At 41.2% G+C, this 13,693-nt stretch overlaps 1 long non-coding RNA gene across 3 annotated transcripts; it reads left to right on the forward strand.

The window, feature by feature from the left end:
* Positions 1 to 5,538: 5,538 nt before the first annotated feature.
* On the forward strand, positions 5,539 to 12,037 carry LOC134883273 (uncharacterized). Of its 3 annotated transcripts, XR_010168257.1 has the most exons (4): positions 5,539 to 5,895; positions 10,630 to 10,788; positions 10,970 to 11,065; positions 11,267 to 12,037. It is a non-coding gene; the product is annotated as an uncharacterized LOC134883273 (long non-coding RNA). The 3 variants fall into 3 exon arrangements; XR_010168256.1 differs by lacking the exon at positions 5,539 to 5,895 and having other exon boundaries at positions 10,761 to 10,788; positions 10,917 to 11,065; XR_010168255.1 differs by lacking the exons at positions 5,539 to 5,895; positions 10,630 to 10,788 and having other exon boundaries at positions 10,797 to 11,065.
* The last annotated feature ends 1,656 nt before the right edge of the window (positions 12,038 to 13,693 follow it).

A 13,693-nucleotide genomic window follows, 5' to 3' on the forward strand; every position in this document is an offset into this window, starting at 1 on the left:
ATGATGCTGGGACATCTACGGTCCAGAAGTATACACCTTCAAAGTAAAAATTAACTGTGTTTGTTTAACTTCAATGTTCAACCCAATTCCAAATGACGTGGGTTTAGTCAGTCGTCAATTTGATTGTGCATATTCGTCTAACTTGTGCTACTTGCTGCTTGTTGAACAATTCAAGGAGCCACATGCTCCCTAGCCTTTACAATTAAACTTTATCAGTCCAAAATGTATATATTACTCCAGTAATAACATCCTTCTAATTATGTTTTTTCTTCAGTTATTATTTCGTAATGTATGTGAATCTCCTTTTTCAATCAGGGCATCAATTAAGGGCGTCAATGCGGCGAGTTGATCCAGGAGCAATCTTGATGCAAAGGTTAACCATCCAGACTGCAAGGTGTCGTCAGTACAATATTCCTACACCAAATAGTCTATGGTATATAGACTATAATCACAAGCTGATCAGGTTCGTTTTTCCTGCTGCTTTTTGAAATGTCAATCATAATGTAGTAGGCCACTGCTCTTGAACTTTTCTCCTCTAGTTCTGCAGTCCTGCAGTTCTTTGTTCCAAGCTTGTACCACACCACCGGAAATAACTAAATAGTTACATCATATGAAAAAACAGAGGTGAAGGTGTGATGCTGAAATAAGTAAGCCTGTCTACGGACATTGCGCCCCTGGAAGTATTGCGTGTGAGACCAATTTGATGGCTGATGAAAAAGTAACATTAAAAGATATATGGCCAGGTCGTTAATACCTAAAGATGCCTTTTTCCTTTTTTAATACAAAATATAACAATGTTAAGGGTTCTGTATGTTAGTTAGTTGAGGATATTAATTGAACTTCTTGTCTACTCATTTGATAATAATTGAATTTGAATTTCAAACAAAAACAAAAATAGATGCTACTAAAGGTGGAGTTCTTGCATGGGGGCATGCCATCTACCACATACATCCTATCTAAAAATAAGCCTAAACAGGTAAATATGAGCTCTATGTTCTAAAGATTACCATAATGTCAGTGGTGTCCAATTTTATCCGCAAAGTAGTGTGAATGTGTTCCAACAAAGCAGTGACACATGACCTCACAACTAGTTGGTGCACTGGAATCAGCAGTGTCTCTGTTTGGTTGAAATGCACCCTCACTGACACTTAGTTGGACATCCATGATGTATGTTGGCATTTTCAAAGGTATGAACATGATCCAGAATATGTCTCAATTCCAAACAGTACCAGGAAATTGCCGGGCGGCAGAATTTAAGTTTGAAATCACATGTTTCTTCTTCATATTTACTGTGTTAGGGCACTGTATTAGCACTTGAGGTGGATTAATCAGTGTTAGCCTACCAACACTCTCAGGACCTATTGGTAAAGTCGTTTTAAGGAGATTAGCCTACCGGAAACCAACATCTTAGCACCTTATGTGATTCCATCTTCAGTACAAATGAGTACTTTAAAGTATAATTTTTCACCCAGGTGACAAATCAGCGTGGCTTGGTAAAGTAAATTAAGCCACTGAATTTTCTAATTTATGCTTATTTGCTTATTTATGTACAACTTGTTTTACATAAAGAAGTTTTAAGAAGGATAAAATATGCAATGTACGATAAGGTTTTGTGATATTGCAGGACATTTTGCCATTGCAATATCAAATGTTATCACCCAACCTGCCACAACCATACCCCTCGAACCCTAGCCCTAACCTAGCTTAAGGAACAAGATGTGCCTCTATCAACTGTGATTTGGACATGAGGCCCCAATGAAATAACAGATTAATCCTGTTATATTTCATACAGATGGAGGATTATTGTTCATGGTGGCATTGATGGATCCTCCGGGCTAATTGTTTACTTAAGTAGTGCCACCAACAACTGAGTTACAACTGTTCATGAAGGCTGCTTTGGCCAATATCGAGTTAGGTATCAGAATCAGAAGTACTTTATTTATCCAAAACTGCCAAAGAAAAAGAAGCATAACAAATAATTAGAAATACATTTTTTAATTAAATTGAGAAATATACAAATGTACAAATAGTGCAATGAAATGGAATATTAAATCAGTATAGTGTTTCCTCTCCTCTCCTCTGTGAGGAGCTGCTGCTGCACGCTGTGCGTGCTGCAGGACTTCCGCCCCGTGTGGCGGGTGTCTGCAGGATCGGTAAATTAAATCCATCATTCAGTGTTCTTGGGAGGCCGTCGTTTATATTTGTGACTTTGTTATACTTGCTGCTACTCCCGTTAACTTCCAGAAACTTACTATGGCTATTATTCTTTAGGGTCTGCCTAGACCCTGAAGAAGGCTTTCCAAGAGAAGACCTTTCTTTTGAATGTAAAATTATGTTGGATATCTCCAGATAAATGTACTTTTTTCTCCTTACAGATCTGACAAGGGGGGGTAAGAATGTTAGGGTTGTTCATTTCACGGTCCAAACACAGGGGGAGAACAGGAACTCTCATATTTCTGGATGGAGTGTATGGAGGATTTGAAAAATAATAATAATTAAAGGATGATGAAACCGGGAGAAAAAGCCTGTCCCTCCAAACTCAAGATTTCTAACAATAATTAAATTTAGGCGGGGCAGGGGGTGATAGCAGGGAGTTTAACTGGCAGTTCATAACAAGTTCAACACAATTTTTAATTTGCCACCACTGCCTTAAATCCAGCTCTCACTTCTCTCATCACTGTGTTCACACTCCTCTGTCTCAACATAAGTGTCAATCAGCAATTCCTCATAAGAACATTGTACAACTTTTCCATCCTGCTAACTGTTGAATAATATGAACTGCCAAAAATAAAATATAAAGGCTGTATTTCATTGTTTCTTTTACAGACTTGGCCACCTTTGGAGAGATGTGTATGAAAATGTTCTTGATATGTTCTACACAATATTCATCCAGCTGGAGGCCCAAGGATTACTCAATCCTGACCAAGAAATTGACCTGTATGCACTACACCGGTGCTTCATTCCACATATTCAGCATCATCTTCAGTGTTTCAAGGAGGCATAGAAACACCATGGACTGAAGACTGCAAGCCACTGTTCACCTTTACAGTTGTGGTTACTAAACAACAAAAAGGGACAATATTTCTCACAAGTAAACAATGTTTTTTAGATGATATAATGTATACCATCTTATCCCCTGGCTCAATTATTTATTTAAAAGACATTCCACAGGACCCACAGTGTAATTGCTTACACATTCTGCACGGCTTGGTCCTTTTGTATGTCGGGTTGGTGAGGATTATGGTGTGGACTTGGAAGGACCAAGGTCTTTGTTCCTGAGATCCAGGTCCTGCACCTTAACCGAACAAGACCTTGTGGCCCTACAAAACCCCCATGTTCCTCTTAGTGTTGTACGTTTCACCGATACTAGAAAGGTACCGCGATATCCTGCCGTTAAAATCGTTTCCGTTTTCCAATTCCACCATTTCATTAGAATCGGTACTTTAAGGCCACGGCCGTGGCGCAACTGGCTGGGGCACCTGAACCGTACACCAGTGACCCGGGTTCGATTCCCGACCCGTGGACCTTTCCGGATCCTACCCCAACTCTCTCTCCCACTTTCCTGTCACTCTCCACTGTCCTATCCGATTAAAGGCAAAAAGCCCCCAAAAAATAACTTTAAAAAAGAATCAGTACTTTAAGAATGACATTATTTTAATAAGAGCAGTATTTCCTGTGTGTGTTCAGCGCTCCACTTCCACTCCATACAGCCGTGTCTGCAGTGCCTCCCCTCTCTCATGCACGCTCTAGCTGTCATATCATGTGACAAAACGAGAAGCATGGCTGCAAGTGCGAGTGCTATAGAGCTCCTGCGGTCACGTGACTTTTGGTTGGGAGCCACCATTTTGGCAGTCAACATGACCACCGGTGCCAGTGTTTTCTTACCGAGCGAGTATACTTCTCATTTTAATTCAAGTGAAATTCGGCTTTATAGTACAAAATTAGAGAGATTAAATATAAGCGACCCATATAATTCACCCGGTGTGCTTTTCAAGAGCATAACCTCCTGCTCTGAAGACGATGTACCCGACTTGCGCTACGCAGACATCCACAGCTATCTTGTAAGCTTTCCATCAGTGTACTCAGGAGACTCCCTCAGAGCGTACAAAAGCTTGGAGGCTTACAAATGGTGTCAGTCCGGCTTCGTAAACAACATTCAACTGTGGAGTCTTACATCCAAAAACTTCGGCATCATCACTGCAAGGGTAAGTATTAAATTATTCCAGTTTGATAGGCAGTGTCACGTTAGCATTGTTTGTTTATTAGCTTGGCTAGCTACGGAAGTGTCACGTTAGCATGTTTTTTAGCTTGGATAGCTACTGCAGTGCATCTGTAACTTGCTAGTTTGTATTTTTGATCGTACTCAACCAAAGTGGCTGGCGTTTTTTACCTTTATTTATCTGTTTCTTCTGTTAAAAACCTCCAGTCTCGTTTTATGTCTCCTCTTCTCTGGAGATGGAAGGTAATCGAAAATTGAGGGGATAAAATCCGGACTCAACGGATTATCACTCTTTCTCCCTACAAAATAAGAAGGAATATTTCAACACGGGTTTGTTTACCACTAGCTTGCTACAAGCTAACTTGTCTCCTCTTCATAACTACACTTTTCGCAGCATACACACTTACAGCCAATCAGCTCTGATTTATGAGATGACATTTTAGTTGGACTGTGAGCGCTTTGCCCCACTCCAGAGCAGCAATGCAGTGAGAACTAAACATGATCTTAAAATATATTAAAATATATATTTTAAACATATTTTGGGAATTATTATTTTAATTCATTTTTGCTGTTCGTAGAATGGGCTGTGCCCCACCTGCCCCTAATGACGAGGCACCACTGGTCACGGCTGAAATAATATTATACAATAAAAATAAAGAAGTAAAAACAATAATTGTGGCTTGATATTGAGTAAGAAAAAAGTTGATAAACTTAGTGAGACCTGGTTGGTCTGCGGGTATTTCTCCATGTTAACCATATCGTGTAACTGTGACCTTTTGAGGGGGTGAAATCGTGTCATCCTCACATCTCCCAGTGACATTTTCACTTCTCGTGACACTAGGTTGATTTAGTCAGCTTGAGACGCTACCACTGTTTGAGACTGAGAGAACTGAGACAAAAACGGACGAGGCCGCTATGCTCTCCGTATCTCACAATTACCCTAAGTGAGTCATGAAACTGCGTGCAACAGAGCCTCTGTGAATTTCGTATAAAAGTCAACAAAACATTAGCTGGTACATTAACAGGGCATTGTATTATGATTAAATATCAAGAAAATCTAAAGAAATTGTGACATAGGACCAACCTTTTTTCTCCATGCAATGCTTTTAGTCGACACAAAGACAACACAGACTGACTGCATCACTAATGCTAACTGTTAGAATAATCAATATATTGAAACGGAACATTAAATGATATAATTCACTGTTTCCCGACGGATGTTGTTGTTTTTAGCCTCAGATAGCATGTAGCTAATAGTTTATCGAATATATGAGTGGAGGGAGAATGTTGCGTGGAGTTACACACCGCCTCTACACTGTAAAAAAAGGAAATTACAGTTGTTGTACTTACACACAATTTTATTGTAAGCTAATTCAGAAATACAATTTTGTCATCTAACAAATAAATTAATGTTTGCCCAACTCAATATTCTCAGAATTTGGTCAACAAGGAAATTTGATTCACCAAAACAAGATTTTTTGTTTCCCTCAACTTTCTAACAAGATTAGAAAGATTCTAACACAAAAAATTAAGTTTCCTCAACTGTATGTTCATGGACACGCCTACTACGGGGTTTCCTTCCTGTCTCCATGGACATACACAGGTCTCCACGAGTCGACCGTTCTACCATTTTCCCTCGAAGTTGAGAGGATTGCCAGACGTGAGATTCATATCAGGTAATTATTGTTATTTCTCTAAAATATGACTTAATAGAATGCGTAAGGCAAATAATTGAAGATAGATTTGGTCGCTGAACTAACCAGCGTCGTATATTTAATGTATTTCAACCAAATTAGCAAAGTTATTAGCTGATTTTAGTTTGCTAACTTAATGCTAATTTTTGAACGTGATGTTCTATGCACAGTCAGTAGCAGCAAATTGCTAAAATATTCAACTTAATTGAATGTACTCTATACACATGTTGTATAAGGACCGCGTGTGTTGCTGAAAGAACTGTCTGCTTAACAATCAAGCAGTAGTAGCTAGCGATAGCGACAGTAGCGCTAACATTGGTTGTAGAGGGAGAGTTAGAGTTTGTGCCCTTGTGTCTTAACTGAAGTAGAGGGAGAAGTAGCGCGAGGCTAGGCGAGGCTAGTTTGTGGGGTAACCTACATACAGGGCATTCGTAAATTGTCACTCCGAGCACATTCTGAAACTTTTTAACCGTTCGAAACACTTCCCAGAAAGACAGTATTTCACCAGTCTCATGATACTGTCAAATCCATAGACTGTATATATCGGTTAAAACGTTTCAGAGTGTGCTGGAGTGGCAATTTACGAACGCACCCATAGACTTATACATAGCCGTGGGAAGTAGGGGTGCTGGGGGTGCTGCAGCACCCCCTGCTGGAGGTCTGGTCCCGACAGTTGGAATATCGTAGCAGCCCCGCCAGTTGACAAAAAAAAACTAACGATAAAATACATAAACTATTAAATGCATAAAATGTCTAAAATTTAAAATTATGTTGTGTAATATGGTTTAATACAGTTTCTTAATTATTACAAAAATAATCTTCAAAACGTTTTCGATAGCGCTGTGCATTCTGGTTATATCAGATGTCATATGAAGTAGCCACGGGATTGTTTAAGCTAAAATGGCAGCCTGAACGTTAAAATGGCACAGAAACGAATTTCAGATTTTTTCAGTGGATTACCAATACCAGTGTCTAAAACCAGTAGGTCTACACCACCAGAGTGTCTCCAGATTGGAGAAACGGAAACAAATCCAGCTAGCAGCAGCAGTTCATCCTCCGTTTCAGAAGATGCAGAGATCACTGACACAAATGATGACGGTAATAACGGCCCTCCAAAGCCCGCCACGTCTCTGCACAATGCTGCTGCCACTGACAGTGGATGTGTACCCACTGAGCCTTTCCAACCGTTGAACTTTAATTTTCCTGGTCGACGTTGTGGGAATGAAACGTACAGCCGTACATTTTCACCATCCTGGTTTAACAGGTGGAAGTGGCTACATTATGTTCCAGAGATAGATCGTGTCTTGTGTTTTGCTTGCCTGAGAGCCAAAGAAAAAAGACTAATCAATGCTGATAGTGTTCGTGCAGACAACCCATTTCTGTCGGGTGGTTTCGGAAACTGGCGTAAGGCTACCTCAAAATTCAACGAACATGAAAAATCTAAACTGCACACAGACTCCATTCAGAGACTTGCTGCACTGGAAGGCACACCGATTAACGCTCTCTTATCTGATGCGGTTTGCAAACAACAGGCGACTGCTCGTCATGTTTTGGAACTACTGTTCAGAAGTATTCGTTTTTTGGGCAGCAAAGGTATTCCGTTCAGGGGAGACACTACACGTGATGGTATACTGTTTGGATACATGCTGGAGCGAACATATGATCTTCCGAAGGAAAGAGAGTGGATTATGAGACGAGACAATTGGATGTCAAACACCATACAGAACGAGATCATTCAACAGTTCGCGCATGCAATTCAGAGGAACATTGTCGGCAATTCTTCCGAATCCATGTTTTATGGACTAGTTGCTGATGGCACTACTGACATTAGCACCACAGAACAGTTCTCATGTTGTTTGCAGTTTGTTGACAGCAGCCTGGAGGCGCATTGCTTGTTTTGGGGTTTTTATAATGCTCCTGACTCTACCGGACAAACTTTATTTTCTTGCATCAAGGATGTGTTTTTGAGACTGAACATTCCGATTGAAAGACTTATTGCTTATTGTTTTGATGGCGCTAGTAATATGTCCGGCTGTTTCTCAGGAGTCCAGGCCCGTCTGAAAGAACTGTGCCCTCTGTCCATGTACGTTCACTGCAACAACCACGCACTTGATTTAGTTCTCCAAGAAGTCGCCTGCGAAGTTGGCCTAGTGGCCGATACATTAAACTTTGTGCGGGGTGTTGCTGGTGTGATACGAGAGTCGTCAAAGCTTTAACAGCTTTATGAATCGCTTTTCAGTAGTTGCGACGAGGTTGCAGTTAACATCCTAGGCCTGTGCCCAACCAGGTGGTGTGTGCGGGCCACAGCCATCAGGCGCATATGTTCATCTTACAACACTCTGCTGGCCACACTAACGTTGTTGAAAGATGACAAAACCACAAGAGGTGACAGCAGAGCAAAGATTGTCGGGCTGTGGAAGCAAGCCCGTAAAGGCAGAACTCTCTTCGGCCTGCTCTGTTGCCAGGCACTGTTTGAACCGTGTGAGGCTGTGGCACGGAAGCTGCAGAGCTCCACAATGAGTGCGCTTGGCACACTTGAGTGCGCAAATGTACTGAAAAACAGCATTGCGGCCCTTCGAGACGACCCAAATGTTGTGCAGATGTTTCAGAAGGTGGAAGAACATTCCTCAAGAATGGATCTCAAAATGCCAGAAACGAGAGAGAGCAGAACCCCGGCACGATTTAGGCAAACTGCAGAGCCAGAAGCACTCACTCGCAGCGCACCAACAGCCTCTTGGAAACGGGAATTCTATGAGGCTGTCGATCTAGTTTCAGGGGAGCTTCAAAGAAGGTTCGACCAAGAGACTTTGACGCTAGCGGGGAAAAGAGAGAGGGCAGTTATAGCAGCAGCACAGGGAGAAACAGTGGACTTGGACAGCCTTCAGCTTCCTATGGAGCTGGACAACTGCCGCCTTGATCTCCAGCTTAAAATGCTGAACACTGTCACCAAGGAGTCTCGGTGCACCACAGTTAAAGATGTAGCAGCACGTCTTTGTAATCTCCATCCACAGACGAGAGCTCTCTTTTCTGAGGTTGAGAAAGTCATCCAGTTATGTCTGGCTCTGCCAATATCAGTGGCCTCATCGGAACGATCGTTCTCCACTTTGAGAAGGTTAAAGACTTGGTTAAGGTCCACAATGACACAGAAGAGGCTGACGCATCTTTCATTGATGAATGTCCACAAAGACATTATGGATGATGTGGACATGAATGCGCTCATGAGAGATTTTATTTCCATGACGCCTGAGCGTCAGTCCGTGTTTGGAGTAGTACTGTGAAAGGCCCAACGGTAAGCGCTTGATTTGATCAGCTCAGCTGCCACCGAGCAGTGTACTGTAAATACTTCGACGCTGACTTTTTTGTTTTTCATGTCAGTTGAGATTGTTGAGATATAATAACTGTTCTCAGTTGTGTGCGATTCTAAGGTACAGCCTATAAAAGGTTGAACTAAATGCTTGTTCAGTAGTAGTTGATGCCGTAGTAGCTCTGACCGTGAGACTGATGTGTCAGAGCACACCGAATAAATACGCCAAGTACGGCTAAAGATAATTCACTCTCCGTGTATGCTTTTCCTCCGAATGCAACGTTATCTGTGCAACAGTAGTGCACCACAGCTCAACAGATACTAATAGACATATTGTGCATTCTTCCCTGCCCCTGAGAACACTGCAGGTTTCTGTTGATGCTTGTTTGGTTTAATGTTTTTTCGGAAGTCGCTCATTTACAATACCGTCTTTAAAGCTGTAAACATTTTTTTATTGAAATAAGTAGCCTTTTGTTTTAGTGTTCACATCACAGTAGCCTATCTGGTTTACAATGAAATACATCGTGTGGTGTTTAAATATTGCGCACACGTATGCCTGTCTTTTATTTAGCCTATCGGAACACCTCTCAGTCTTCAGCATCCCCAACACAAATCATCTTCCCACGGCTATGGACTTATATATTGACTGATATATTTTTTCTCTCGCATTAATGAATGCTGCTGTGGTTTTGAATTTACTGGTTTACTTTTAATTTGACTGTTCAGTAATTCATGGAAAATAAATATCTAAACTTAAAATTGCTAAAATATTCAACTTAATTGAATGTACTCCATACACATGTTGCATAAGGACCGCGTGTGTTGCAGAAAGAACCATGTGATGTCTGCTTAACAATCAAGCAGTAGTAGCTAGTGATAGCGACAGTAGCGCTAACATTGGTTGTGGAGGGAGCAGTAGCACGAGGATAGGCAAGGGCTAGGTTGTGGGGTAACCTACATACAGGGCATTCAGTACTAATATATAGACTTATATATTGATCACTTGATATATTTTTTCTCTGCTGTGGTTTTGAATTTACTGGTTTACTTTTAATTGGACTGTTCAGTCATTTATGGAAAATGAATATCTAAACATAATCTGCACTTGAATAATTTATGGTGTCAACAGTGCAAGAAAGATGGCCTGCACTGTTTTTTCCTGAGGAGGTAATGTTTTCCTTTATGTTTTGTGTGTATGGTTTTCCCATGTGTATTTGTGTACTGAAACACTCATTCCTGTGTACTATATGGTTAATCTTCTGATACACTATCATTTGAAATATAGTCTTTTCATTCAAATGATGAGATGAAAGTCTTGTAATGCATTGGCAGCTTTAGACTGGCATGACTATACCACATTAAGTCCTGGTATGGATATTATAATTATAAACTGTTTTTTTTTGTGTGTCCAGATATCTAAAGAATTTTATAGAGTCACCAGCAAAAACCTCCATGAAACTTGGAATGCATCTCTTGACAAGTATACGTCCCGCCTGATAAAACTTTACCGAGCCAGGAAGACAGCTTTTGGTCAAGATTTGAAAAAGTTACTGAATTCACTTGATGAAGAGGTGGGTAATGTTCCTCAAACTAAACTGTATGTAAAAAAGAAAAATAACCTTAAATAATCAAAATCACATGACATTCGATGTTTATAAACAGAGATTCTTAATTTGAGAGTTATCTTGCTGCATTACAGTGTGTGTCTGTCTGTGTGTGTGTCTGTCCATGGTTGTATGCACGTGTTCACAGACGGCAGACATTGCGCGCCATAGAAGGACGACAGCATTGAGAGGCCTTCCCATTTTTGTTAGAGAGGATGCATCAGAGTTCTTTCTGAAGTGCATGGTAAGTCAGTCCAGAGCAATTCGGTGTGATTAATAGATTTGCAGTGCCTCTTTCATATCTCCCCAGAAGCTGGATACATATTGGCTGGTAGTCTTGTCCTAAATGTGACTGTAAACAACTAAATTAGCTTATGTGTTGACCGCAATTGTAATGGGGTGTCGGTATCACTAAAACATTTGCTGTGTCTGTTTTTTCCCACAGAACACAGACCCTGAGGAAGAGGTGGTTGGAGGAGTGGCAGTTGCCATACTGACTGTCTATGACGATGATGATGGCACCGAATCCCCACCAGTGACTGAAATCAATGTCATCTTGGAAGGGGCAGTTATAAAACACGACCTACCTGACCTCGCTGCTGCCTTCGCCTACCTGTTTGGCCTAATGTATGCAATGGACATAAGCTATCCAGAGAAGATGAGGTACACCTTTGAGGCCATCCAGACTATCTTTTTCGAGCTTGGTTCAAGATGCTCGCAGCGCACGCGATCCTTGAAAGAGAAGCTTTTGCTGTGAAGCCTGTGTATGATTTACACTCACACACACATACACACGAACGCACGCACGCCCAGCTCTGTCATCACTCCTCCATGAACAAGCCTACACCAGCTCTTTCACACACACACACACACACACACACACACACACACACACACACACACACACACACACACACACACACACACACAAAAGGAGACTCCCTTTCATACATACATCATTGTTCTGGCAGCCCATTGACTCTAGCAGTTAAATGGTGGTTTACATTGTGGTTTTATGTTTTTGTACGTATTGATACAATAGCCACATTTACATGAGCCTAATGGCCTAATGTCTTTATCAGAGTATTGGACAGTTATAGCCTACACCACCTCTTACACACACACACACACACACACAAACACAAGGAGATTCCCTTTCACATCATTGTTCCAGCAGCCCATTGATGTTGGAAAAATAAAAACAAATTGTATTCAATTAATTTGTTGTGTGTTGAATGATGGGGAGTGGTGAGGGGGATTGGTAGAACTAAAAAAACTGAGTTGGTAGAACTCCTGGAATCTATATGTAAAACTCATAAAACTGTGTTGGTAGAACTCAGAGCTTAAAGGTGAAACTCAAAAAACTGAGTTGGTAGAACTCCTGGAATCTATATGTAAAACTCATAAAACTGAGTTGGTAGAACTCAGAGCTTAAAGGTGAAACTCAAAAAACTGTGTTGGTAGAACTCAATATTAACATGTGAAACTCAAAAGCCTTTGTTTGTAGAACTCAAAATTTCTATGCAACACTCCAAAAACTTGAGTTGGCAGAACTTAAAAATCTTTGTACACTCAACCACAGTGAATTTAAGTTAAGAAAACTCAAAAAACCAAATGCATCACGTTGCCTAGAAAATCTGTGTTCTGTCAACCGTTTTTTTTTTTTACAGTGTACCTCTCACTCATTGACGCTGCAATAATACTATTACGTGTTTAATAACCAATAAACCTCAGAAGAATTGTATAATAGAATATCATAAGGGGAAGCCTCATGAATACATCAACAGATGGCGATGGTGACTTCATAAGAGGGCTAAGCAGAACTTTCCCTGGACCCGCCTCCGTCGACGTCAGCCAATGGAAAAGACGGGGATATGCCCATGTGACAACAAGTGGCCAATAGAATACGGCCCCCACTGAAGAAATACGTGATCGAACAGAAGATCGAGGCCTTTCCTCCACACTGCTGGTAGACAGCTAACTGCTTAAACGTGGACTGTGGATCAGTTGGTTGCGGGAGGACCACAGCTGTGTTTCCCTTGTGGACATACTGTGCCATTATGTTAATACAGGGTGTCCGTGGGGTTGTAAAAGCCATTAAAAGGTAGTAAATGAAATTAGCAAAAATGAAGGACATTAAACAGCATGTTTTAATACGGCTGTAAGGTAGTGCGGTCGTCTTTCAACTAGAAGATGGTGGGTTCGATCCCAGCCCTAGCAGTCAACATGTCGATGTATCCTTGGGCAAGATACCTAACCCCGATTTGCTCCCGATGGCAATGGCCAACGGTGTATGAATGTGTGTGAAAGGTACTTACCTAGAGTAAAAAGTATACTGCTCTGTGGGAATGGGATGAATGTCTTGTAGTATGTAAAGCGCTTTGAGGGGTCAGAAAGACTGGATAAAGCGCTATATAAGTACAAGACCATTTAAAAAGTAATAAAGGTGCAGGTGTATCTCCTAAAAATCGTGGGAATTTAATAAGCCTATATAAATTATATGTGCGAGTAGGACCTGAACGATATCAATAAGGTGACGTCAGTACGCGGCGACTCACTGTATGCTTCAACTGGATAGCTTACACGGCTGACTTGCTGCCAAAAGTTACCAAAAATTCACTACTATTGAAGTCATGGGGAAATGTAATTTTTTGGACCTCTGGTTAGAGGACTCGAGATTGAAAGACTGGCTTAGGCCAGTAGTTGGTAACAGCCGAGAGGCTTATCGCAACGTCTGTAAAAAGACGATAAATATCACCTGGATGGGAGTGAATGCTGTCAGGTCACACATGGAGTCTAATAGCCACCAAACAACAATGCGCGGAGGTAGTGAGTAACTAACAATTTCAATGTTCTGCGCTCCGTTCTCCCC

The sequence above is a fragment of the Eleginops maclovinus genome, chromosome 20, assembly GCF_036324505.1.
Source record: "Eleginops maclovinus isolate JMC-PN-2008 ecotype Puerto Natales chromosome 20, JC_Emac_rtc_rv5, whole genome shotgun sequence".
Lineage (NCBI taxonomy): Eukaryota > Metazoa > Chordata > Actinopteri > Perciformes > Eleginopidae > Eleginops > Eleginops maclovinus.